The sequence below is a fragment of the Lissotriton helveticus genome, chromosome 3_1, assembly GCF_964261635.1.
Source record: "Lissotriton helveticus chromosome 3_1, aLisHel1.1, whole genome shotgun sequence".
Taxonomy (NCBI): Eukaryota; Metazoa; Chordata; class Amphibia; order Caudata; family Salamandridae; genus Lissotriton; species Lissotriton helveticus.
In genome coordinates this window covers 1,617,519,294-1,617,545,837 of record NC_136061.1, presented here as the reverse complement: position 1 = coordinate 1,617,545,837, position 26,544 = coordinate 1,617,519,294, and the positions used below count along the sequence as shown (strand labels likewise).

The window sequence follows — 26,544 nt, the reverse complement described above, 5'->3', positions numbered from 1 at the left end:
GAGTCTCTTGCTAACTTTGCCTTTGTCAGACTGAATTTCATATGGCCATGTCTGAACTGGGGTGGCAGAGTGGGCTAAAAAACGGTGATGGATTAAACCCAGATCTTTTGACTGGGTGTGCAGGTTTGATTGGTTCAGATGCTCCGTCCATCACCACCCTCTTTTGTACCGCTTTGTTCGCCATAAGTTGGCAGGGTATGCTCAGACGTGAGTCCCTTGCTCACTTTGCCACTGGATTCAAGCAAGCCTGGCTGAAGACGGCTGGAATGCCAGAAACCGGTCCTAGGAAGCTTGTTTCCGGTCCAGGGAAGGCATGGCTTGGCAGTTCGGGCTGGACTGTTCCCACGAGGCACAGGGTCAGACTGATTTGCATATGGCCATGTCTGAACTGGGGTGGTAGAGTGGGCTAAAGAACGGTTATGGATTAAACCCAGATCTTTTGACTGGGTGTGAGTTTTTGATTGGTTCGGATGCTCCGTCCATCACCACTCCCTTTTGTACCGCTTTGTTTGCCATAAGTTGGCAGGGTATGCTCAGACATGAGTCCCTTGCTCACTTTGCCACTGGATTCAAGCAAGCCGGGCTGAAGACGGCTGGAATGCCAGAAACCGGTCCTAGGAAGCTCATTTCCAGTCCAGGGAAGGCATGGCTTGGCAGTTCGGGCTGGACTGTTCCCATGAGGCACAGGGTCAAACTGATTTGCATATGGCCATGTCTGAACTGGGGTGGCAAAGTGGGCTAAAGAACGGTGATGGATTAAACCCAGATCTTTTGACTGGGTTTGAGTGTTTGACTGGTTCAGATGCTCCGTCCATCACCACCCCCTTTTGTATGCTTTGTTCGCGATAAGTTGGCAGGGTATGCTCAGACGTGTGTCCCTTGCTCACTTTGCCGCTGTATTCAAGCAAGCCTGGCTGAAGACAGCTGAAATGCCAGAAACCGGTCCTAGGAAGCTTGTTTCCGATCCAGGGAAGGCATGGCTTGGCAGTTCGGGCTGGACTGTCCCCATGAGGCCCAGGGTCAGACTGATTTGCATATGGCCATGTCTGAACTGGGGTGGCAGAGTGGGCTAAAGAACGGTGATGGATTAAACCCAGATCTTTTGACTGGGTGTGAGTGTTTGATTGGTTCAGATGCTTCGTCCATCACCACCCCCTTTTGTACCGCTTTGTTTGCCATAAGTTGGCAGGGTATGCTCAGACGTGAGTCCCTTTCTCACTTTGCCACTGGATTCAAGCAAGCCTGGCTGAAGACGGCTGAAATGCCAGAAACCGTTCCTATGAAGCTTGTTTCCGGTCCAGGGAAGGCATGGCTTGGCATTTCGGGCTGGACTGTTCCCATGAGGCATAGGGTCAGACTGATTTGCATATGGCCATGTCTGAACTGGGGTGGAAGAGTGGGCTAAAGAACGGTGATGGATTAAACCCAGATCTTTTGACTGGGTGTCAGTGTTTGATTGTTCCAGATGCTCCGTCCATCACCATTCCCTTTTGTACTGCCTAGGAAATATAAGGCTTTATTATCTATATATCTCCAGTAGGCCCTTTTTAACTTAGATTTGGGGACTAACCCAGCATCGCCAGGGGAGAACTATAGATTGAAATGCTCAGTCTGCGCCAACCAAACTTACATAGACCGATGTCAGGGAATCTTGCATGCCCCAGGTTGCCTCATACATCTTCTAGGGCCACACAAAAAGGACAATGTTCAGGGGTAACACACAGACTTTGCCAATGCAATCAGTCCTACTAAATCATTTACCTGCCTGAGGCCATAATCACGATGTAGAAGGATAAGCGGGATACTCACAGGTAGACCACAAAGATTCCTCACAAATCGATTTTCTATTATTTCTAAAAAGCGGGAATCTTGAAAATCCCAAAGTTCTTCACCATACATGGTAGCCCCCAGTGCCTGATTATTAAAAATCTCAATGGCAGGAGTCACTGTACAGAAGTGGGAACCTCTGAGTGCTCCCGAAATACCCCCACAGAGCTGCTCTAGTGTAAGGCCATGCACCCAGATATGGAATGACACATCAAAGCTCTCTATGACTATAACCCCTAGGTATTCAAACACTTGGTGATTTCCAGGGCCACTCCATCAAGTGTTGGATTGGCAAAAGTGGTTGGGTATGGGTTAAAAACCATGAACATCATCTTGCTGAGGTTGATCCCAAGCCCTCACTGCCTGTGGGGGATTTGGATAACAGAAGGGTATCATCTACAAACAGGAGGGCTTGGATATTGACCCCGGCAAGCCATTGGGCTTTTTCCTCACATTGCTCCAATTGTGACACCAAATCATTCATGAATTAAAGAAACAGAGTTAGGGCTGACACACACACCTGCCTGACTCCTCAGAATGGGGTCTGACAGTTCACCCTGCGGTCCACATCTGAATTGAGCATAAATCAGATATAATCAGTTAAGAATTTGTATAAGATATTCTGTAAGGTCTCTGAAGACTAGGTTGAGGACAGACCGCAGATCCACAAAGACCACATACAGTCAGACTCCATTCGAAGGACATATTTCCAATATAACAGTTGCGGGTAGAACACCTGATCCAAAGTCCCTATACTTTCGTAAAATGCAGACTGCAAAGGAGTTAAAATATTAAAATTGGTTATCCCCTCACTCAACCCATTCAAAATGAGCCATCTAAACAACTTCTGTGTGCTCTCAATGAGGCTGGTCTGCCTGTTGTTTCAGGGCAGGGACCTAGAACCCTTTTTAAACATTGAAAGGATCTCTGCCCCAGACCAGGTAGAAGGCATAAGTGCACCATTCATTAAAACACTAAAATAGGCTGAGAAATAAGGGCACTAGACATCCCTAAAAGACTTAAAAAGATTGCCAGTCACCTTGTCTAACACAGGGGCTTTATTATTTATCCCCCCCCCCGGACAGGCAAACTTTCTATTCATTAACATCATGAACTTTACGTTGTGTTTGTCATAATTAAATATACATTATAGAGAATTTACAAAATAAAATATATTCCCAGCATCACGAAAAAACCAATTAAAGCAGTAACATGAATACATTACAGTATCAATATTAAATCAGTTTTGTAGAGCTCGCCAGTGAGTGAGAGGAGTCCAGATTTTCATACCCCTTTCGTGTCGCCGTCTGCCTTTACGCTTATATATAGCTGTCTCGATATTATGCACAGCTAAGAGCCTGGCTAGCCACTGTTGGAAAGTAGGTGGTAGCGGGTCTAGCCAAGCCGAGGCTAGGCATAGCCGCAAAACGGCCATAGCGACAAATATAAAATCGTGGCCGCTCTCAAGATTATCTGGATCCTCCACTCCAAGTACCATTACCTCTGGTGACAAGGCAACCTTTCTGTGAAGAACTGAAGTTAGGAACCTCTCTATATTTTGTATCAAAGGTATTAACACCGAGCAAGAGGCAAAAATATGAATGGAGTCTGCTTTAAATAGGTTGCATCTCGGGCAACAAGTCCCTTTACTACTTCCCCATTTTGCAATTTTATCGGGTGTATAATAAAGAAAAAAACAGGTTTTATAAAATTGTGCCTGAAGTCTGGTCGAAATCAAAATGGTTTGAGCTAGCTGATAGGAGTACAAAAATCCTTCTTTAGAGATCTCGAGGTTACCTTGCCACATCGTTGCCGTTTTATCTAGATCATCAGGGAACCTGTCCAACAATGACACATACACTCCACCTATTGTCTATTTCCTTGAATGTATAATTGTCTCCACTACAATAGATTGTTCCCCGAGTGTCCTTGTTCCAGATTTGTGAGTTAGGAAGTCCCTAATTTGGAGATATTTAAAAAAATCCCGCCAGTCTAAACCAAATTCTCCCTTCATAACCTCAAATGATTTAATCCCCGGATTAGTATAAAAATCCCCAAGTTGTGTAATTCCTAAATTATACCATTTATTAACGCAATTATCTTTAAAGATTGTTGGTGGAAGAGTTGGGTTGTTTAGTACCGGAGTGTAATATGAGAATCGTCCTATGCCTAGTACTTTTTTTACCGCCTTCCATACCTTAAAACAGCTATAGAGAGTCTTGAATTTGACCTTTTTGTGGTAACTGTCGTGTATGTGTCTCCAAAAGTAGCCGTAGCAGGAATTCCCCACCAATAGCTGAAAGATTGAAGCGGTATGTAGCTCTATATTGTTCCCCCCTTGCAATAATTCCTTACTGTAAAGTAATACACATGACCAGTAATATCTCCTTAAATTGGGAAGTGCTAACCCAGCTCTATCCTTAGGAAGGGTAAGATATTTATAAGCTCGACGTGGTTGAGCGTATGACCATATAAATCTAGAAAAGGTACGTTCCATTGTTGTAAACCACTGATTAGAGAACTCTAGGCAAATTGCCCTGAATAAATATAATATTTTAGGAAAGTACACCATTTTAATTGCATTTGCTCTTCCGATAATGGACAGGTGAAGATTGTCTAACCGTCGTAGATCCTTTTGTATCGTGTTCAACATTGGCTTAAGATTTATGTCCACTACTTCCTCTAGCTTTGAAGAGATTGTGACCCCCAAGTATGTCGCTCCCTTCACCACCCTAGGGTCATCCATCACAATTTTTTGATTTAAAACAATTTGTGTCTTTCCTTGATTTAACGCGTAGCCAGAGACCAGCCCAAATTTCCTGGCCTCGGCCTCAATGATCAGCATTGCTACTGTGGGGTCTGCGGTAACTATAGCAATGTCATCAGCGTATGCCAATGTTTTTGTTGCATACCCCTGTGATATAATGGGGGTTATATGATTCTTTTTCTCCAGATAACGAATAAAAGAATCTATATATATTGCAAAGAGCAATGGCGAGCAAGGGCACCCCTGGTGTGTTCCCCTGGATATGGCGATTTCCTTAGTTAGACTTCCATTGATAGATACAACAGCCCTAGGATTATTACACATTTTTTGTATCGCCTGAATAAACTTGATTCGAAATCCCATCATCGCCATTGCTTTCCAGAGAAACTGCCAGGAGACCCTATCAAAGGCCTTCTCTGCATCTAAAAGGATCAGGGCCATAGGGTCTCCTGTAGTTTCTGTTCCGTCAAAAAGTGTTATTACCCTCTGGATGTGCTTTATCGTTGACCTTCCAGGAACAAAACCGTGCTGGCTTTTGACGATTACATTGTGTATTATAGGGGCAATTCGGTTTGCCAAGATTTGGGAATATATTTTAGAATCAGCATTTATAAGGGTTATGGGGTGATATGATCCTAAATGTTCTGGGGGTTTCCCATTTTTAGCGAAAATCACAATTTTGGCGCTGGACCAGGAGCTGGGAGGTTCCCCCCCGGAGAAAATATGAATAATCAAGTCCCTAAATATGTGTTTAATTTCGTCTATAAATGTGCTATAGAACTCCGAGGGGATACTGTCCAGACCTGTTGCCTTTCCTTTAGGGAGGCTATTGACTGCGATCAATACCTCTTCCATATTCGGAGTTTCCTCTAGAGCCAGTTGCGTATTTACCTCAAGCTTTACGATGTCACAATTCTCTAAGTACCTTTCTATTTCTGTAATATCTTCATTGCCATTATCCGTATATAGTTCTTTATAAAACCTCCAAAATGCTTGCTTAATCAACTCTGGGTCTTTTACCTGGCCTTCCACTGGGTCTATAATTTCCCTTATTAGATTAGCATTGACCTGTTGTCGCAATCGCACCGCCAATTGATGACCCACTTGCTCATTGACTTCATATATTAATTCTTTTCGTGTCATGGCTTTCCGGATTGCCTTATCTGAAAAAAATATTAGTAATTGCTGCCTTGGCAACTGCTACTTGGGCTAAGGTGCTAGAGATGTCCCCAGTTGAGTCTCTATTGCTAGTGACACTGGTGAGCCCTACTTCAGCTGACATAAGCTCATCCTGCAGCCTCTGCATCTCCTCTTTCTCTCGCCTGTTTGCTCTGAGGGAATATGACATAGTCTCACCCCGGACCCCTGCTTTCAACGTGTCCCAAACAACCTCTATTGACGTACTATTGATGTTTTCTGCTAGGAACTTGGGTATCCAGTCTTTCATGTGGATACAATACTGAAGGTCGTTCAGTAATGCTTTTTCAAATGACCACAGAGTAGGCTCTGATTTAGCTAGCCTAATAGTCAGTGTACAGAGAAGGGGGTTATGGTCAGATAGTACCTGGGGCAATTTAACAATGTGGGAATTCCTGAATAGTGAATTAGAGAGTAAAATATAGTCGATTCTGGTATGCATGTGATGTGGATTTGAATAAAAGGTATATCCAAGGTCCCCGGTGTTAGTATTTGACGTCTGCCAGCTATCCACAAGTCCATGTACAAGACACAAATCTTTAAGAGAGCGAAATACTTTAGGTTTACGTCCTTTATAGACCCATTCATCGTTTAAGGACCAGTTAACCGGGAGGTTTATATTACAATCCCCACAGACCAACACCGGAAGAGGCCAGTGTAAAAGTTCGTTAGAGACCTCATCGAAAACCCTGGGGTCATCTGTATTGCTCCCATAAATAGCACAAATTGTGATTTTTTGCCCTGTTTGATAGCTGCATTCGGTAATAGCCCAGCGGCCAAACTTGTCAGCTTTAGATTTGTTAAACACCAATCCACTCCCTTTAGCCAGAATGGCAACCCCCCGAATTTTAACACCTTGTGAGGTAGCACACACTAGTTTATACCCTAGTGTATTTAGCAGCTGGCTCTGGGACCCTTCAATATGCGTCTCCTGCATACATACAACATTGGCTCCCCAATGTTGTAACCCAATTGCAACCAATTGCCTTTTCTTAAGATCATTCAGACCACAAATATTCAGAGATAATATTTTTATCCCAGCCATGCTCCTAATAAAAAAGTGCCATATTTTATATCCCAGACAATCTGGTTTCCTGTGATCCCTGTAGGTATTTCCATAATTTTTATTGACATAGATTTACTTCCCTGTATGTCTAACCTGTCCGCCTTCCCCCCTCCCCTTCCCCCCCCCACCCACCACCACCTTTGAAGGTTACCTGGGCCTGTCTGGACCAGGGGTGCGACATCCGCGCAAGCAGGCTCTCAGAACTAGGCTAGTTTGTTAGTATAATTTTTATGCTTATTTTTTATAGTTGACCCTAAGCCTAAATTTCCTAATAATTTTTCAGACTTAGTTTCCCCAGATCGTTCAGCCATTCCGCTAAAAGTCCATGCTTTCCCAATATATACCTTCTACTTGATATACATTGCAATAATTACTTCATCTTATATATTCCTTTTACTACAAGTCTTTAAGTGTACAAGTCTATAAATGTGATTTAGATTATTTCCCTGGATTTCGAGAGGCTGTCTCTGAGATTTCTCGAAGATAGTCCTCCGCCTGTATTTCGCTGTTGAAGCTTCTTGTTGCATCTTTAAATATAATTTTCAAGCGTGCCGGATTTTGCAAGAATACTTTTGCTCCAACTTTTTCAAAGGGTCCAAATAGCTGACGCATTTTCCATCTTCGCTCCACGGTGGCGTGAGCGAAGTCTGGTCTGACAAAAAATTTGAACCCCTTATGCTCTCTTTGGGTGGTAGGTCTTGCAAGGTCGTAGATTTTTTCACGGAGGAGAATATTCCCAAAGCAGACCAGCATTGCCCTGGGATATTGGTTTTGCTTGTTAGAGTTTTTTGATAGCATTAGAGGAAAACGATGGGCCCGCTGGACTTCCCTTTCCATATCCCAGGTTTCCAATTCCGGAAATGATGTTTTGAGTATGTTAACCATTGCCCCTCTAGCATCGCTTCCCTCAAAATTCTCTGGAATTCCAAGAAACCTTAGATTATTCCTTCTGGATCTGTTTTCATGATCCTCCACTTTGGCCATAAGATCCCTTATTGTTCCATCTTGTTCTGTTTCCTTTTTTTGAAGCGTCGCAACATCGGTTTCAAGATTCTCAGTACGGGTTTCCATCATGACCATTCTTTCAGAGATCTCGGAGCATATACTGCCCACTTTCTTCACTGCTCCTTGTAATTTTTCAATGGCCATGCAGTTCTTTTGGCTGTCTTTTTTCACATCCTCATGGAAGTTTTTTATTGAGCTGAGCACCTGGCTCAACGAGGGCTCCATAGTTTTTTGGTGTCTATCTTTGTTTTCTTGTACGCTCAGGGTTTGACGTGGTGTTTCTCCTGATGATTTAGTCCTTGGGCTTCTTCGGGGGGGATTAGGTCTCCTTTTGACATAGTCCATGTTATTACCAGGGTCTGTGGTTTCCTCATTCAACACGTTTCGTTCTCTTTTGTGTTTTGACCTTTTTTCCCCCCACTCCTTTTTTTCCTGATGTTGATTTCACTAGATAATCTTGAATCATTGGAGCCAGAAATCTCCAGAGATACGGCGCCCCTTCGAGCGCTTGGACTTGATTCTCTTGAATTTCTCAGTTGGCTTGAGTCGCTAGAGATAGACATTCCTGTTTCGTATATCTCGGATTCTGAATCTTCATCCGAGAGAGAATGATTAGCTGAATGTACTTCTTTCCCCTCTGGAAGATCTTGCGAATTGGGAGCATTGGGAAAAGGGATCAGATCCTTCGTTTCCTTGTTCGCTTTTTTTTTTCAAGTTGCTCCATTTGTTCTCTCTGATTTGATGTTACTATGTCTAACTCTATAGATGCCCTTACCTCTTGCTGAGTCACTTTTGAGTCTGCATTCCAAGTTCCTTCACCAGTGCCTATAGCTCCACTTTCCTCCAAGTTGGTTGGAGGTATACATTGAACATCCTTACAGCTTCCATTCCTCTCCTCAGTGTTCTTATTCTGCATTTGGATCTGTATTTTTTCCCCATTATTTGGTACGTCACTCTGGCAATCCTTATGTAGAGGGCTGAATATATTAGATATTCTTGGTTGGGATGACTCAATTATACCGGTATTTTTTGCAGTTGCCTTTAAATTTTTTATAGTCTGTAATCTCTGTGCTTTTTTGGCCATTAATTCCAATTTGGCATCTTCCTCCGTTTCAACCCCTTTCACCTTCTTATTGCCAGCCTCTTTCTCCTTTTCTTTCTCTTTCTCTTTCTCTTTTCGTTTGGTTTTTTCTCTTTCTTTTTCCAGCTTTTTTTCCATATTTTTATCTTTAATTTTCCCTTTATCTTGAACCTCATTTCTTGCCAGGCCTTGTACCGGGTCCTTTACCAGGTCTTTCTCGTTTGCTCTAATTCATCTGGTTTCAGGACCTTTATGTCTGTTAGTTGTGTGTTGGGCAGGTGTCAGTTCAATTTCTGCGTTTTTACGCCCTTGTTGGGTCGATATCTCTCCCTGTAGAATCTCGGCTACCTCATTCCCTTTTTCCTTGTTAAAAGCGGCGTTATATTCTGCCCCTGTTTGTGTTTTCTGGCCTTTTTGCTCCTCTTGCAGGGTGAGCAGGGTGAGCCCCTCCCCTCTGTCCTTCTTATCCTCCCTGTTCTCTCCGGTATTCCCTTCCATATCTGTAGCTTTAGAAGGCTTTAGGGGCATCACAATCCATTTCTGACAGTTTACTGACGTCAGTGCACCCCGCCGACTTCCTCCCTGAAATTTTCTCTTGTGCCTGTAATAAAGTTGTTACAGGGTAGTATTGCGTCTCTTCTGAACTTTTGTGCCCTTAAGCTCCTTCAGAAAAGTTCTCTGCTCTCTCTGTAAAAAAACAGTGTTGAGAGGGTAGCTCTTCCCTATTTGAAATTTTACTTGAGGTTTTGCTGGTTTTGCAGGTATGCCAAATAAAGAAAAAGACACAGATATAGATACAGAGCTAGTATCAATCACAATCCTAGTTCCAGATAACAGCAATGAGGCAGATGAGATAGCACGAGTTCCAGCACCAGTTTCACTTGCAGAGAGCGATTGGGGAATAAACTGCTTCTCCTGCGTTTTAAGTCTGCTCCTACTCCTAAGCACCATTGATTTCCCAGCCCTCTTTTCTCCTACAGAGCATCTCCCTCGCAACAGGCAACAGGACAAGTGGGGCGTGCTCAAACACGTAGCGTGAGAGTTAAAGTCTGGTATTCTCCCATCTGCAGATGACCTCTAGAATCGAAGAGAGGCAGACGGGGAGAGAAGCTCCGGCGTCTCGAAGGCAGTGAAAGGCAGTGAAAGGCAGAAAAGTTACTAAAACCTGTTACCTGTTACGTTTTAAGAGGTATGAAGGATCATGGCTTTGATCAGGGCTTTAACAAAAACGCGATGATAGGCGAAGGTCAGGAATTAGACACTTAAAGACATTTAAAGACATTTAAAGGCACTAGAGGTTTTTGGCAGCAGACAGATAATCGACACTTTTAAATTGTGTTGAAGGGCTCAGGGCTCAGTCAAAATGTCATACGGGGGATAAATTGTACAGCAGAGGTTGAGCAGGATGAGCAATCACTTTAGCAATCCAGTGAAACAATCAACTGACAATGGCAGATAGCACGTGCGCACGCACACGCTAATATGCCCTTCTGCAATTATGTCCCTCTGCTATGTAACTCGATGCCATCGCCATGTGCCAAAACGCCTATTATCAAAAATGTAAAAATGTAAATGTACAACTAGTTGCAGCTGGGGTCGAGGTCAGGGTCGAAGTCAAAGTCAAGGTCAACCTAGGACTTCCCCATATGCGAGATTCGTGATGGCATTCACACAACTCGGCACGGTTCAGCGCCTCCAGATTCTCCCTTCCCTCCGACGGCCCATGGCGCTGGTAGCTCTGGAAAAGTGCTCCAGAAAAATGCTGGATGTAGAATGCAGGATTCAGGATGTAGATACAAGATGTGGGGGGTCTTGGTCACTCGGTTAGATTGTGGAGAAGCATGTACTGAGTAGAGACAGCCCAGTGTCTCAGAGCACCGCCGCTGCGACTGCTCACGCTGACGCCACCTTTCCTTAAGGGCATAAGTGCACCATTCATTAAAACACTAAAATATGCTGAGAAATAAGGGCACTAGACATCCCTAAAAGACTTAAAAAGATCGCCAGTCACCTTGTCTAACACAGGGGCTTTATTAGATATAATCTGATCCATAGCTCTTAAGATCTTGGAACCAGAGACAATGGGATCTACTTGCAATGGTGGCTCAATCAAAGATTCAATCGCATTGGCGGGAGTTGGAGTGGAACTCATCACCCTAAGAGCTAGGGCATTGGGGACTGCCTGTTTTGATCCCTGTTCCTTAGCTCACAAGTATAACTGGGAGAAGTACCATATGCATGTAGTTGCAGACATGTTACTATCCAAAGGGACCTGGGTACCGGTGTCCTTATTAGCAACAATGTGCCAGAAAGATCGATAGTGTTTACTGTTAATGGAGCTTATCATGGACTTCCAGTTTCAATTTCTTTTAGATACAGAGATCCGACCCTTATACAGTGACCTGGCCATCAAAATGGCAGCTTTAGACCCAGACTTAATTGCTCAGGAAAGGGCACTCCTAGCTAACCAACAAGATTTTGAATACTAGCTAGCTTCTTTCCTCCTCTTAGGGAAAGACTCTACCCTGAACATGTCCCTAAGTGATGAAAACATGTGATTATGGATTTCACCCAAGCTGGGAACAAACCTGCATCAACTGGGGTCCCAATTACAGAGACTGCAGCATCCAGGCATGCAGTCACGCTCTTAAGCACTATTACCCAAGGCCACCTCTGATCCTGCCAAGGAACACCACTTAAGCCTTCACCGGTTATTCGTAGGAACCAACATTCTATCAAACAGCTCAAAAGGGAACATGAAAGGGAGTTGCCAACGGGGCCCAGTGTTAGTCCCAGGGCATTGTGATCACTATCCTACCTGGGAACTACAGCCATGTCTACCAGATATTGCCTTAACCTTATATCTAATAGAATATAATCAATACTATGGCGATGATGGCGATGATACGTGTGATTTCCAATTTGGTCAGAGACCGCTCTCCCAGCACACGCCCTAAGGCCATTACTATCCATGAAAGTTAAGGATGGCAGCATGTTGTATTTCCATTATAGTTATAGATAGTATTATTTTACATACTGTCACTTTAATGTCATTGTCTTAGATATTTACACTTAAAGCTGTTAATGTGATCTGTTTCCATGGTTTGGAGATTCTGTATAACATGCAACAGACTTTGATGGATCTGCTTAGCTATGCAGTTGCTGTACTGTGTTCCTCGGCAATACATCTTCATTTTATAATATTTGGATTGCATTACTACATAATTGGCAACGATTTTCACTGGTTTGCTACATTAGTACATGGAGCACAGGAGCAACCAGAGGATCTGAACCTCCGTGGGATTTATTTAATCAATTTTGAACATTCATTTGCCGTAAGGAAGTTTTCTTAATGTTATTTTGCTACCGCTCTTAAAAGAAATTGGATTTATTCTGTTACCGCTCTTAAAAGAAATTGGATTTATTCACCTTCCGATTGTATTGTATATTTTGAATTTGGATGCCTGTTTGATATTCTTGGGTTTGTTTGAACTCCGACATTGATGCATATTTTGCTTCCTGTCGTCAACCTATTGCCGATTTTTTTTATGCTTGCCGTCCTTGTCAATTTTAAATAATATCGTTCACTTGGTCACGAGTAAACTCTTACCGTGTATATGTTTGAAACTTGAATTGTTACTTTGCTCACACCAACGGCAACCGAGCGAACTTCTCCATGTTCTGTACGTTCTAGCCAGCTCCCTAATAACTCTATGGCTTCACGCAGTGCATGAGGTAATCACGCATACGTGGGGGCCATTTTCTTTCCTGTCACCATAGCAACCTGATTCTCACGGAAATGTGGTTTAGGAAGGAAAATACATCGGGAAAGGAAAATACATCGGGAACGGCTGACGAGTGCGGTGAGAGACTCCAAGCAAATATTGTTTACAGTTGCTTCGGCAGATTAGGTTTGACCAATTGTATAATTAATATATTTACATTTCTTTTATACAAAAAGATTTGTTTACATTTATTGGTTTAAGTTTTGACAGACATTCAAATTAAGACTGTTTTAAGTCCACAGTTTTGCATCCATTTTGGGTTTATTTTGGCATATGCAAGTGCACGTGTGGGACATTAAGTTTCAGAAATGCAATTTGATCCTCCACCTAAGTTTTTACAACATAAAGGAGAGCCTCCTATTCTGTGGAATCGTTGGAAGGTGGAATTTTTAACCTTTTTAAAAGCAATAGATGGTGATAGATTCGCAGCTGAAAGAAAGAAAAATATTCTCCTACACTCATTAGGTTCTGAGGGACAAGTTATATTCAGAACGCTTCCACAACATGATGGCGGAGGAGATAGGAATGTATTTGAAGAAGCAATGGCTCGTCTGGAAACTAGATTCAAACCAACATTTAAGGGCTCATTAGGATGGCGGACGGAAGAGCCACCGCGGCCCTGGAGTAGGCGGAAAAAGCCTTTTCCGTGTCCGCCTGCCGCGGATACTCCGTCCGCCATATCAGGATAGGAAAACGTGTCAAATTTCCGTCCGCGACGGAAAAGCACGCACCGCCGCCGAACTACACACGACCACGTGGTGGACGGAACACATCCGGAGGCCCCGCCGTACGTACTGACGTCTAAGACCGTCCCCCAAATCAAGATGGCGGAAAATACACATAAAACCGCAGCGGAAAAACAACCTGTCTGAACACGGCGGAATCCCCACAGCGAACATAGGTGACATAGCAGAGATACCCACCGCAAGCTGACCACCACCATGGACCCAGCGCTACACGCTTTCCCGATGCTCTTCGCGATCCACCACGTCCTAGTCATGGCCCACTATGGACGACGACGCAGGTAAGGCACAAACCATTGGCTGCCTGGAGGGGAATACCAGCAAGGGACGTGACGTAGGGAGGGGGAGTGTCATGTTACCGAAACCACTGATGAGAAGCAAATACGAATACACATTTGTAGTACGCAAGCAGGAATGACAACGACAGACCACGAGACTTGATAGACTACCTTTATTGTACAAAATAGGGGTATAATCACAGTGTATGCGTGAGCATGGGCAAAGTGGGCACCAGAGCAGCTACATCATTGGCAGTTAACGAGAGGGCAGAATGCAGTATCAGAGCATCAACAGGGCATTGTGGAGTACAGAGCAGGTACATCATAGGCAGTAAACGAGAGGGCAGAATGCAGTATCAGAGCATCAACAGGGCATTGTGGAGTACAGAGCAGGTACATCATTGGCAGTTAACGAGAGGGCAGAATGCAGTATCAGAGCATCAACAGGGCATTGTGCAGTACAGAGCAGGTACATCATTGGCAGTAAACGAGAGGGCAGAATGCAGTATCAGAGCATCAACAGGGCATTGTGGAGTACAGAGCAGGTCCATCAGAGGCAGCACGTGAGAGGGGCTAAGTGCATCAACAGTCCATTGCACAGAACATGTCCATCAGAGGCAGCAGGTGAGAGGGGCAAAGTGCATCAACAGTCCATTGAACAGAACCTGTCCATCAGAGGCAGCACGTGAGAGGGGCAAAGTGCATCAACAGTCCATTGCACAGAACATGTCCATCAGAGGCAGCATGTGAGAGGGGCAAAGTGCATCAACAGTCCATTGCACAGAACATGTCCATCAGAGGCAGCACGTGAGAGGGGCTAAGTGCACCAACAGTCCATGGCAAGGCACAGGTCCATCATAGGCAGCACATGAGAGGGCATACAGCAGCATGTGAACAGCAACAGGGCAGTGTGGACACCAGAGCAGGTACATCAGAGGCAGTACATCACAGGGCATACAGCAGCATGAGAACAGCAACAGGGCAGTGTGGACACCAGAGCAGGTACATCAGAGGCAGTACATCACAGGGCATACAGCAGCATGAGAACAGCAACAGGGCAGTGTGGACACCAGAGCAGGTACATCAGAGGCAGTACATCACAGGGCATACAGCAGCATGAGAACAGCAACAGGGCAGTGTGGACACCAGAGCAGGTACATCAGAGGCAGTACATCACAGGGCATACAGCAGTATCTGAGGCACCACAAGTACGAATCACCAACAACCCGTAACACGGTCCACAGCAGTGGAAGACTGTGTACAATGGACAATTCACACACCATGTCCAATTACATGTGAGTGAAGACAACAGCACCTTACATCACACTATCAGGTGGATTGCGTGAAGTTCCCGCATCGGACAGACTGCCAGCACCTGAAACAGGAGTGTGAGACACAGCCACAGCCCGAGTGACCGACACATGGGCGCACAGACCCAGACAGACTGCCAGCACCTGAAACAGGAGTGTGAGACACAGCCACAGCCCGAGTGACCGACACATGGGCCACAGACCCAGACAGACTGCCAGCACCTGAAACAGGAGTGTGAGACACAGCCACAGCCCGAGTGACCGACACATGGGCCACAGACCCAGACAGACTGCCAGCACCTGAAACAGGAGTGTGAGACACAGCCACAGCCCGAGTGACCGACACATGGGCCACAGACCCAGACAGACTGCCAGCACCTGAAACAGGAGTGTGAGACACAGCCACAGCCCGAGTGACCGACACATGGGCCACAGACCCAGACAGACTGCCAGCACCTGAAACAGGAGTGTGAGACACAGCCACAGCCCGAGTGACCGACACATGGGCCACAGACCCAGACAGACTGCCAGCACCTGAAACAGGAGTGTGAGACACAGCCACAGCCCGAGTGACCGACACATGGGCCACAGACCCAGACAGACTGCCAGCACCTGAAACAGGAGTGTGAGACACAGCCACAGCCCGAGTGACCGACACATGGGCCACAGACCCAGACAGACTGCCAGCACCTGAAACAGGATGAGGCACAACTGATACAGTGCCACTACATGATGCATGACAGCAAACAACAGACACAGTGCCACTACCTGACACATGCGAGTCAACTGCAGCGGCGCCACTGGGACCACTGAAATGATGAGCCACAGGGCTGTATGGGCCAGGAGGCAGGGTGGCTCTGGGAGCGGGGGATAGTTGCATTTGGCCGACATCGGGTTGGGCATGTGTCAATGGTGTGTGTTTCCGTTTCTTGGTGACATGTGACTGCACCCTGGACAGGACAGGACTGGCAAGTGGGCCTGACTAGGTAGAAATATCACCCACCATGGGAGGTGCATCTGCTGGCGGGGGAATGCTCTCTGGGGACGTGCTTGAGCCAGCTTGTCGTTTGCTGTGTGGCTGCCTTCTGGCCTCTGCAACATGTGGCATGGGGGATGCTACTACAGGGTCAACCTCCATCCGCTCGTGACGGGCCCTGATGGGAGTGGAGGTAAGGGGTGACTCCACTGCGGAGACATCTGTATTCCGTTTCCCAGAAAACAGCAACCGCAGTGCATCAAGGGGTGATGTATGCCTGTCCTTGACAGCACCACTGTCCATGGGAGATGCCTTTGCCCTTGGATGTCCAATTTCCGTAGGAGGAATGATGTCTGTGGATCTTCCCTGTTCCCTGGATGGTGCCCTGTCCCAGGCAGCAGACTTGTCTTTGGTGTACACATCCCCAGGACACACCTTCTCCCTGTGTGTGTCCCTGCCCCTGGGAGTGTTTGTGCTCTTCTTAGGTGCGTATGTCTTGTGACTGTCCTTGTCCATGCCCTTGGGAGTGTCTCCTTCCTTCCTAGTCTCCCTGCCCTTGGGAGTGGCTCCTTCCTTCCTAGTCTCCCTGCCCTTGGGAGTGTCTCCTTCCTTCCTAGTCTCCCTGCCCTTGGGAGTGGCTCCTTCCTTCCTAGTCTCCCTGCCCTTGGGAGTGTCTCCTTCCTTCCTAGTCTCCCTGCCCTTGGGAGTGGCTCCTTCCTTCCTAGTCTCCCTGCCCTTGGGAGTGGCTCCTTCCTTCCTAGTCTCCCTGCCCTTGGGAGTGTCTCCTTCCTTCCTAGTCTCCCTGCCCTTTGGAGTGGCTCCTTCCTTCCTAGTCTCCCTGCCCTTGGGAGTGTCTCCTTCCTTCCTAGTCTCCCTGCCCTTGGGAGTGGCTCCTTCCTTCCTAGTCTCCCTGCCCTTGGGAGTGGCTCCTTCCTTCCTAGTCTCCCTGCCCCTGGGAGTGTCCCTGCTCTCATGAGGTGCCTTCCTCTTCTCACTGTCCATGTCCAAGGTAGTGTCAATGGAACTGGGAGTAAGGTTTGCCTTGGGAGTACCTTGTGTGTGGGATGCCTGTGCAGCATGTGTTGCCATTGAACCCAAACCCTCTATTGGATCACGTGTCTGTACTCCACTGTCTCTGACGGTGTCTCTGTGAACAGATTTACCTGACCTAGGGGATGGTGTCTGAGCCCTCCAAGACTTGACGTGCTGGCTGACGCTGCTTCTAGTGCAATGACCTGTGTTCGAGTCCTGGTCAGACAATTGACTCCCCCCTGAGACATCCAGTGTTGTAGATGGTGGAACAGAAGTTGCTCCCAGTCCCTGCGACTGTACAATGGCAGACGACACACTGTTCCCCAATGACTGCACTGTCCTGTGTAGAGCAGCCTGATCGCCATGCATACCTTCCATGAAAGCTACCACCTGCCCCAACTTCCTATCGTGGTCTTGGAAAGCATTAATCATATTGGTCTGCCCCACACACAGCTGTCGCAGCAGATCAACAGCCTCAGCACAAAGAGCATTTTGGCTCACGGAGGCCGGGGCAGCGGTTCCGGCACCGAACGCTACTCTGCTCCCCCTACTCCTGCGTGCACGAACAGTACATGGTGCAGTTGGCGGCAGGGTGGGCCCTGTGTGCTGTGTCCCGACCAAAGGTGTTGATTGCCCACTCCCAGTCTGTGACAACAGTGCTGACTCACCAACACTGTCGGAAGATGTTGACGATGTTGTCTCCACATGCGAGTCCTCCGGGACGGTCCTGTCCCCCTCTCCGGCGCTGCCCCCTTCTGTGTCAGTCTGCGTGTGCCCGACGTCTGATCCGGATGCATTGGCTTCAAACATCTCCTCGGTCTGTGGCTGAGTGTCCACTGCCAAAGCTGAAATTCACAGAAAAGAGGTGTAAGTCACGGCCACACTCACGTACAGTACTGGTACGGAAACCCTATTGCCATTGCTGAGGATGTACTTCGATCCCCCAACCTACACACGGGCCACCCCTACCAGTCATCCTCACACGAAATAAGTGGCGTTGTCCGTGCGACATGTACAGCATGCGGACAGGGCATGAGCAACTACATCTGCACACCAGTCTTGCCATGGGGTGACGGAGCACTACAGCATGTGCACCAACACTCAACTGCTTAGCGAGTGCCGTCTCAATATGCCGCACCGGAAAGTGACTTTTAACTGCGCCAATGTCACCAACATGGCATTGCAACGAGACGCACGATTCACGGAAGTCACTAATGTGTCTGGCCAACATAACATGCATTGCACTCACAAGCAACATTCACTGACAGTATGCTTACCGCCACGTTGCTGGTCATCCACACGCAACCGCTCGGACAGGGCAGGATGCGTCACAGCTATGATACGGTGCATGAGAGGGGTCATTGAGCGTCGGGCCAGTCGTGCCGTTCTTGGAATCATCCCTAGTGTCACTTCCGCTACGTTCCTGCTCAGCCTGGAAATGTCGTCCCAGCGTTTGTGGCAGTGTGTATGTCATCTATTGGACACCCCCACTGCTCGTACATCACGTGCAATGCTCCTCCACACGTTCTTGCGAAGGTGCAGCTTGACCTACCATGATGGGAGACAAAAGGGTGCAAGTTAGTGGACAGTTGGCCAGTCACACAGATTGGGGCAACACGTTACTCTCAAGCAGCCATGCACATTGCGGTTCATGCATTGGTCCCACATCACACCGCCAAGATCCCAGAGCCCAGGTGTGATGGTACACATCATGCACACCAACTTGTCCCCCACTGCACTTACCACCTGTCCGGGTGTGCCGTACAGGCGTCCGTAGTTGCGGAGCACACCGTCCACGAGGACATCCAGCTCCGCGGCGGTGAAGGGACGAGACCGGATCTCTTTGCCTCTCGACATGGCAAGGTCACGGAGTAGGGCACTAGAGCGGCAGTCGGTGGTCAGCTCCGCAGCAGCAGTTGGAGGTGATGGTCACAGGCAGCAGTCGGTGGTCAGCTCCGCAGCAGCAGTTGGAGGTGATGGTCAAAGGCAGCAGTCGGTGGTCAGCTCCGCAGCAGCAGTTGGAGGTGATGGTCACAGGCAGCAGTCGTTGGTGATCGTGGAATGTGTGGTATTGCACATGACACATTTATAGGGCCCTGTGGCCATGTCAGTGGCATACGGCGACAGCCATTGGGCAGCCCTAGAAGCGTGTTTGGAAATGGGCCAATGACTGGCCCTGGTGTTGCGCTGCACAGCATACGGTACATTCTATTGGGCACACGCCGCCCTTGTTCGCACCTCACATTGTCTGCACGTGCACAGACCGTCACGCTCACACACCGGCAAGTGCATGTGCAAGGTTCCGGGACGGATGGTCGATTTGCAACAATGTTGTATCACTGGCGCCAACATGGCGGGGCACGTGTTCGGCGGGGGACGTGCAGGCCAACACATCCATTAGCTGATGTCAATGCACATGGCAGGTCATGCCCCCCCTTACAGTGCCATTGCATCATCCAGCCTTCACCGGCCGGCCGGCCGGCCCTGCCCTGCCCAGGACCGCCGTGCCGGCCATGGCAACCGCCGCCATTGCACGGCCCTTCCACTACCGCCGTGCCAGGCCCTGCCCAGGACCACCGTGCCGGCCATGGCAACCACGGCCGTTGCACGGCCCTTCCACTACCGGCGTTCCCTGGCGGTCCGTGCAACGGCGGTGGTTGCCATGGCCGGCAGGGCGGTCCTGGGCAGGGCCTGGCACGGCGGTAGTGGAAGGGCCGTGCAATGGCGGTGGTTGCCATGGCCGGCACGGCGGTCCTGGGCAGGGCAGGGCCGGCCGGCCGCCCGGCCGGTGAAGGCTGGATGATGCAATGGCACTGTAAGGGGGGGCATGACCTGCCATGTGCATTGACATCAGCTAATAGATGTGTTGGCCTGCACGTCCCCCGCCAAACACGTGCCCCGCCATGTTGGTGCCAGTGATACAACATTGTTGCAAATCGACCATCCGTCCCGGAACCTTGCACATGCACTTGCCGGTGTGTGAGCGTGACGGTCTGTGCACATGCAGACAATGTGAATGTCGAAGGCGGGCCGCGTATGCCCAGACGTAAACAGCGGATGCAGTGCACCGCCATGGCGTGGTCAATGTTTGCATCTTAGCTGATGATGCACCTTGTGCCATTGTCTGCAGCTGCCTGCTCACGGTTGTGTGCGTGATTGCGTGGCTACACATGTCATGCTCCATCCCATGTGTGTCCATACCATGTCCATCGGTGAGCCACAAGTGTCCATCACGTGTGCATGTCCACATCGGGTAGTACCCTACACAAGTTTGTCGTACCTCACATGTACACAGTAGATCCCGTATGTATGGGTACCTGTGAATCAGTTGTCAGTGAGTGGTATGTGTCAGATGATGACTATGGTGGGGGTTCTGTTGTGTACTGTACATGTGTGTTGCCTATTGTGTCCCCATGCATGTGATGTCCGTATGCCCACCATTACTGGTGTTGCCATTGGTGCATCATGAAATGGGGGGTGGGGGGGGTGTTTAATTTAGTATGTGTGCATGTACTTGCATGTGTGCATGTGATGTTGGGCCTACACATGTGGGTCATGTCACATGTCTGGTTGGCAGTAATGTTGAGGTGAGACACTGTGCATTGCACATGTTGCTAAACATCATGTTGCTAGTGGATGCACATTGTTGCTACGTCAATCCATGTTGTCCTGACAATCAGAGGAGTCACACATATGACATTCATACACTGGATGCTACATGTTGGTAGAGGGCGTTGACATGTGATTGAGTTGCACACACATGCGTTGTATGTGAATTGACTTCCATTCCATCTACTCCCACACAGGAAGGCTCCAAATGTCCATCGCCCATACACTGTGCTGGAGGATATGGTGGACGAGGAGGTGATCCGGAAATTCAGGCTGGATCGCCGTCGATTGTTGGAACTTGTGACCCTATTGTCTCCTCACCTGCAGCCGCGAAGAACCTATCCAGGTTCCATGACACCCACGCAAAAGGTGATGGCGGCACTCCATTTCTTTGCAACAGGCACATTCCAGTACACAGTTGGAGATGCCGGGGGAATGTCACAGGCCATGTTCAGCACGGTACTCCGGGATGTACTGACAGCCATGATGCTGTACAAGCATGACTATATACATTTCCCTCAGGCGGCGGAGTTGGCAGCGGTCAAAGCTGACTTCTATGCCCTGGGTCGTATACCACACGTTGTGGGTTCCATTGATGGCACGCATATCGCTATCATTGCACCACGGGCACGTGAGCAGGTGTATAGGAATCGGAAACACTTCCATTCCCTCAACGTGCAGGTGGTGTGCCAGGCCGACAACATCATCTCACATGTGTGTGCAAGATTCCCTGGCTCTGCACATGACGCCCACATCATGCGGAGCAGCATGGTCCCCCAACTGATGGCTAATCTGCGTCCGGCACAAGCGTGGCTTGTTGGTGAGTATGCTGTGGTGACAGGAGTGATATCTGTGTGGCATGGTGTGCCCCACAATGCAGGTTGTGATGTTTCTCTCTCTCTCCCACCAACACAGGCGACTCGGCTTACCCAAACAGGGCTTGGCTGCTCAGTCCCATACGCAATCCCACTACAGCTGGAGAAATGAGAGACAATGATGCCCATGGTAGGACACGTCGAGTGGTAGAACGAACATTTGGCCTGCTCAAGTCCAGGTTTCGGTGCCTGGATAAGACTGGAGGGGCCCTGCCTTACTCACCAGGCAAAGTATGCAAGATCGTGATAGCGTGCTGCATGCTCCACAACCTGGCTGTGCGCTATAACATTGAACTGCTCTTGGACCCTGATGAACTGCAAGTTCCTCGCCCTCCCGACCCACCCTTGTCAACTGATGAGGATAGTGGTGAGGAGGAAGGTGTGGACCAGAGGCGCCAGATCATTGATCGCTACTTCCCTTGATTGTGAGTGTGCTCCTCTTGTGCTGCTTGGGTATGCCCTGTGAATGTGTGCTGGTGTTGTGGCATTGTGGTGTGCTTCATCTCTGTGTTCTGCTATGTGATGCATGCATGTGTGTGTGTGTTAATTTTTGGCCAATGCACGTCTCCATGATGTGTGTCGTCTCATCCATTACTGTTGTGATGCGTGTGGGTTGTTCAATGTTGCACTGCAGTGTGTTCTGATGAGTGTGATTATGTTTCCTGACATGTCTTTGCGGTTTCTATTTTCCCTAGGTCACTCCCGCAGCACCATGATTCTGTACCAGTTGGATACCTGTACCTAGTAACATCTGTTTCTGATGCATTCATGTGAATAAACATGGAGGCAACACATGATTGAGTGAGTAAGTGGCATTTATTTACAAATTGTGCATGGGTGTAGGTGCATATTTACAAATGAGTGAAGGGGTGGGGGAGTGAGAGTAGAAGGTTATGGCAGATGAAATGTCCGTGCTGACACCACATAGGGTGGTGTCTGCCTAGTACAGCAGGCCTGTGGCAGGTGGGACCGGATAGTTGGCAGGGTGAATGGCATGCTCAGGTACTGTTATAGTCATTTTCGGTTCCTCTTGGAGCGTGTGCCAGCTGCTTCCACACTGCTCTCGCCCACTTCCAGCCTCGGACGGCCCCTCCGTCTTTGTGACGGTACGGAGTCAGCTGGTTGAGCTGGGGCATCAGGTACCACATCCGCCGCAGGTGGCGGTGGCGGTGGCGTTGTTTGTGGGGTTGTGGGGAGGGTGGTGTTGGCGGATGTACATGGCATCCGCATGTTAGTTGTCATGGTAAAAATGTCCACTAGTTGGCCAAGCCGCCTCTCAATGGCCCCCAACATAGCAGTGTTGTCAACAAAGTCCTGGTGGGCCCGGTCTGCCTGTGCCTGACCACGTTGATAGCTTACCTCCACCCTGCCCAGTGCTTCCAATGACTGTTGCACAGGATTGTGTGTGTTGGTATCCTCATGTCGTCTTTGGCGTATGCTCCTGCCTGCCGGATCTGGCCTTGCATGTCTGCCTTGCCTCACACTCTCCCTGCGTGGCTGGGATGGCGCTGGCACGGCGTTGGCCGGTGGGTTGGGCAGGGTGGCAGGGGCAGAAGTGGTGGTAGTAGTGGTGGTGGTGGAGGTGGTGCTGGTGGTGGCTGTGCAGGTCACAGTGGCCGGTGTTGTGACAATGGCAGAGGCCATAGTCGTTGGTGCAGGTGTGACCTGGGAGCCAGATGGCCCTGGCTGCCTGCTTGTGCCGGGATCATCCTCTGCCCCGGAGGTGGCTGCCCAATCGTCCCCTGAGACTTCTGTGAGTGGCGAGTCTGGAGGGCGGGTGTTGCTTCCAGCTGTCAGATTAGGATGACCTGCAAAACGGAAATGTGAGGATAAGTAATGTGGACTTGACTGGTTGTTTTCATTTTGTTGCCGATTCTGTCTGCACTGGTACTCACCCCACCCACCACCACCACCGCCATCCCTATGGACATGGGGGCCTGTTGGGAGTTGTAGTTCCGTCCCCTCACACCCACCACCACCCACCACCACCACCGCCATCCCTATGGACATGGGGGCCTGTTGGGAGTTGTAGTTCCGTCCCCTCACACCCACCACCACCCACCACCACCACCGCCATCCCTATGGACATGGGGGCCTGTTGGGAGTTGTAGTTCCGTCCCCTCACACCCACCACCACCCACCACCACCACGCCATCCCTATGGACATGGGGGCCTGTTGGGAGTTGTAGTTCCATCCCCTCACACCCACCACCACCCACCACCACCACCGCCATCCCTATGGACATGGGGGCCTGTTGGGAGTTGTAGTTCCGTCCCCTCACACCCACCACCACCCACCACCACCACCGCCATCCCTATGGACATGGGGGCCTGTTGGGAGTTGTAGTTCCGTCCCCTCACACCCACCACCACCCACCACCACCACCGCCATCCCTATGGACATGGGGGCCTGTTGGGAGTTGTAGTTCCGTCCCCTCACACCCACCACCACCCACCACCACCACCGCCATCCCTATGGACATGGGGGCCTGTTGGGAGTTGTATTTCCATCCCCTCACACCCACCACCACCCACCACCACCACCGCCATCCCTATGGACATGGGGGCCTGTTGGAGTGATTTCGACGTTGGTGAGTATGTGGACTGCATGCATGGGTTGGGGTCTGGGAGATGTGTCTTCACAGTTGTGTGAGGCACACCATGTAGTTGTGCTTGTGGTGCTTTGTTTGTACTTACCAGCCTCTTCTCCCTCAGCAAGTCCATCAAGGCTCTCAGGGTGGATGATGGTCATCACCTTGTCCTCCCACTCGGTGTAGGGTAAGGGCTCCGGGGGGGTTCCACCGCCTGTGTGATTTGCCCGGAGATAGTTCTTGGCTCGAATGGATTTCACTCGGGTCTTGAGATCATGCCACCGCCTCTGTATATCCTGCTTCGTCCTCGGGACGCTCCCGGAGGCATTCACCCTGGTGACTATCCGGTCCCACATGCTGTTTCTCCTGGCTATGCTGGTCTGCTGCACTAGGGCCCCGAATAAGTGGGGTTCGACACGGATTATCTCATCTACCATAACCTTTAACTCGGTGTCAGTGAATTTTGGTTTTTTTTTTGGTGCCATGGTGTGTGGTGCTCGGGGTGTGGGTTTGCATGAATGGGGAGGTGCAGGTGTGTGGTGTGTAGGAATGGTGTGGTGGGTCTTTGTGTGGTGGGTGTGTTTGGGTGTGGGTTGTGTGAATGATATATGTCTTTGCTGTCAGTTCAGTAGTGTATCCTGCTAGCAGCTATGCAGTGATGCAGAGGATTTGTGGAGTGGGTGGGAGTTATTTTATGGTGTGTGTCTTGGCCGTGTCTGAATGGTTATTGGCAGTCAGGTGCTAGGTGGGAGTGTTGCCAGGTGTGCATTGTGTGGTGCTTGGCGGTGGATCATTGTGTGTTGTGATTGGTTTGGATGTTTTCGGTGGGTGGTCGTTCTTTTTCGTGTGTTTGGTGATAACTTCCGTCGCAATGTATGGCATTGGTTTGACAGTAGGGATGTTGTTTGTGTTGTCGTTCCGCTGTGGAGCACGGATTCTCGGTGCATTGGTACCGCTGCGGACGTGGATGGCGGTGACTACCGGGGTACTTGCGGAGTTATCCTAATTGCGGACACGGACATTGCGCAGGTATCGCGGGGGTAGTGGATGTATTCGCGGTCATGTGCGTACGCGGCGGTCGGTGTTCTTTCTGTTCCGTCCGCCTGCCGCGGACTCAGGTGTACTCCGACCGCCGCGGACGGGGATTGGTGTGCTCCGTACGCCGCGGTCGGCGTTTTTTGCATGTTTTATCCTATTTGCTGTTGCGGATTTTACGCGGACAGGTCCGGAGTATCTTGCCACCTTCCGCGGCGGACGGTACACGTTTCCGTCCGCGATCCTAATCGACCCCTAAGTGTTGCTTTAAACTGATATAAATTCTACACGAAGGCTCAAGAAGAATCTGAAACTTTTTATGATTTTTTGACTGGTTTACGTTATCTCTATCAACTGTAACTTTGGTCCTATAACCGATGAGATGATTAGAGATCAAATTATTGTCCACACTAAGAGTAAGAAGATACAAGAACAACTGCGGATTATGGGTGACCCAGACTTAAAGGTTGTAATTGTTACAGCAGAACCTATGGAACAATCGGATACATGGATGAAATCGCTAGATAAAAAACCCAAGGACAGATGATGTTTGTGCTGTAAAAGTGGATTCTGTTTCTAATGTCTCTTCTACCAACAATACACAACATAATAGTAACAGTTCTCAACGCATGTTTCTAGAGAAATGACAAAGATTTTCATTGTTTCAGATGCAGTAGTACTAACCATGCTGCTTCTTTTTCTAGGTGTCCCGCTATTGGAAAAGAATGTAAAAAATGTGGTAGGCGGGGACATTTTAGTAATGTGTGCAAAACCAATATGGGACGTAATACTTCCACAGGGAACAACAGTAGACGTAGGGTTTCTTACGTGAATAATGAGGAGGAATATGGGAACAATGCAAATGGTGATGAGACTGTTTGTGAAAGAGGAATAGCTGTGTCTATTACTGATTCTGGGGAACAAAATAACTCTCACCTTTCTCTTAAGCAGCCTGAATGTTGTGTATAGGTTCTTGGGATTTCTCTCAAATTAATGGCAGATTCCGGGTCACCTAGGACCATAATTACTAGAGAGTATTTCAATGAAGTTTTTGAGGGAATAGCTACTCTTAAAGTCCTTAAGAAATCAGATATTATTGTCAAAGCATTCAATGGATCTATTATTGAGATGGAAGGTTATTTGGGAGTTGACATGCATTTTAGAGGTCAAGTTGTGTTTGTGAAAATCTATGTAGCAATGAGAGGTGTCAATGCACTTGGGTGGAGAGATCAGTGGAGTCTTAAAATAAGTCTCAATCCTAGGAAGTCTGATCCTGTTGTTGTAATAGATAATGAGCTTGATGAGTATCAAACTGTCAAGGGTGTGGTTAATGCTAGTGAGTGCATTAACGGACTTGTCAACTCATT

General features: G+C 48.5%; 1 long non-coding RNA gene across 3 annotated transcripts in view; it reads left to right on the top strand.

The window, feature by feature from the left end:
* The first annotated feature begins 12,752 nt into the window (after positions 1 to 12,752).
* Positions 12,753 to 26,544, top strand: part of LOC144825071 (uncharacterized) — a 349,012-nt gene continuing 335,220 nt past the window's right edge. Inside the window, exon 1 of one of the 3 annotated variants that reach the window (XR_013609257.1) lies at positions 12,753 to 12,806. This is a non-coding gene — a long non-coding RNA (uncharacterized LOC144825071). Of the gene's footprint in view, positions 12,855 to 26,544 lie in introns of all 3 variants that reach the window. The other 2 variants (XR_013609256.1, XR_013609255.1) reach the window with 2 other exon arrangements.